Here is a 2,127-nt window from a genome sequence, read left to right as displayed (position 1 = left end):
CTCATAAAAAATACCTAGAAACTTGCACCCACTTGTGAAAGAGATGTACTCTTGCTCTGGAGTATGTTGAATATGTTAATGCTGTTGTAATGAAATGCTTCTTCTAATTAAAAAAAAATGAGGAGCAAGAAAAAGGTGTTCATGTTCTTCACTATTATTCAATATAATGCTCAAAGTCTTACACAAGAGAAAGAAATAAAGGGGATAGAACAGAAGAAAAAAATAAAAATAAATAAAGAATGAGATGAGAGGGGACTGGAGAGATGGCTCATGGCTCAGTGGTTAAGAGCATTTGTTGCCCTTACAGAGGGCCCAGGTTCAGTTCCCAGCACCCACATGGTGGCTGACTAGTGTCCATAGCTTCCGTTCCAGGGGATCTGATGCCCTCTTCTGGCTTTTGTGGATAGAGCACACACATAGTACAATTACACACAGGCAAAACACTCATACACATAGAATAAAAATAATAAATAAAATATTTTTAAGAGTGAGATAGGGGCTGGGGAAATGACTCAGTGATTAAGAGCACTTGCTGATCTTACAGAAGACCTGGGTTCAATTCCCAGCACCCTCAGTGCCTGAAAAATGATACCTGAGGTTGTTTTCTGGCTTCCACACTACATGCACACACTTACACACATGTCACACACACACACACACACACACACACACACACACACAAATTGGGGCTGGAGACATGGCTCTTCAATTAAGAGCACATGCTGCTCTTTGCAGAGGACTTGGGTTAGGTTCAGAGCACCCACATCGGGTGGCTCACAACCACTTTTAACTCCAGTTCCTTACACAAAAGTCATGTTAACTTTACTGCATTATATTTGTTGACTCTACATATTTACTATTCTCCTTTCTTTGCCTTGGGACTTAGTATGTAACTAGACTCTTTCTCCCTTCCCAACCTTGCTTAGTCATTTCTTACTGTATTTCAAAAAGATATCCTGGAACTGCTCTAAAACCCTGGTATTACCAAAATACCAAAGACTTTGTACAGGTGGAGGCAGGAGAATGAGGAGTTCAAGGCCAGCCTTGACTACATAGTGAGTTTGGGGCTATATAAGACCCTGTCTTAAACAAACAAAGTAAGCACAGGCTTTGTAATTTAGTAATGTTTTAAAAAAAATCCATCCTTCTAATACTAATCACTCTTGCCTTTACTTCTCCTTCACATCTCCTAGGACTTTCTTTTCCCCTTACAGACAAGAGTTAATATCTCATTATAAATATGCTTCCAATTCTTGAGTATAGGCATCATGACTTAAGAAGTTAAAAAAGCTAACTATAAAAAGACCCCAAAGAAAAGTAGTCAGTTTCTTGGCTAAAAGTCAAAATGCCCTTGGGCCTCTTAGCAACATACTCTGTTCCAAAGTCCAAAAATGTTGAACGTAATCTGGGAGCATTTATCTAATCTTTAAAAGATTTTAGGGTTACCTCTTCAGTGAGGGGAATGTTAGATAGAGTAGCCAAAATCCCCATAAAAATAAATCAATCAATCAAAGAAGAAGAAAGAGTAAAAAAAAAAAAAAAACTAAACTTCATTCTTTACATAGATGGAGATTTTACACTATATGAATTATGTCTCAGGCTGTTTTTTTAAAAGAAGAAGAAGAAAGGAGGCAGGAGAGATGGCTCAGTGGTTAAGAGCACTGGCTACTCTTGCAGAGGGCCTGGGTTTGTTTCCCAAAATCCACATGGTGGCTCACAGGCATTTTAAATTCAGTTCCAGGGGATCCAACACCCTCTTCTGGCATCCAATGGTTTGTACAACGTGCACTTGCATACATGTAGGGAAAACACTCATACACATAAACTAAAAATAACAGACTTTTAAAAATTATTTAATAACCACACAATCAGAAGAAGCATTTCATTACAACAGCATTGACATATTCAATAACAATTTCCAGAGCTAAGATGCATCTCCTTCAAAATTGGCTGTAAAATTTTAGGTTTACAGTTGAATTAATACAGTTATACAATATTGTACTCAGTATAAACCCTATAAGACATAAAATAAAATGAGGTTTTAAACTTTAAAAAAGATCTGCATTTCACTATTAAAATACACAGTTTCATAAAGAAAAATTCAATTTCAATACAATTAACACTAAA

The sequence above is a fragment of the Nannospalax galili genome, unplaced genomic scaffold (genome assembly GCF_000622305.1).
Source record: "Nannospalax galili isolate Female #2095 unplaced genomic scaffold, S.galili_v1.0 scaffold388, whole genome shotgun sequence".
NCBI lineage: Eukaryota > Metazoa > Chordata > Mammalia > Rodentia > Spalacidae > Nannospalax > Nannospalax galili.
This window is presented reverse-complemented; position numbering follows the sequence as displayed.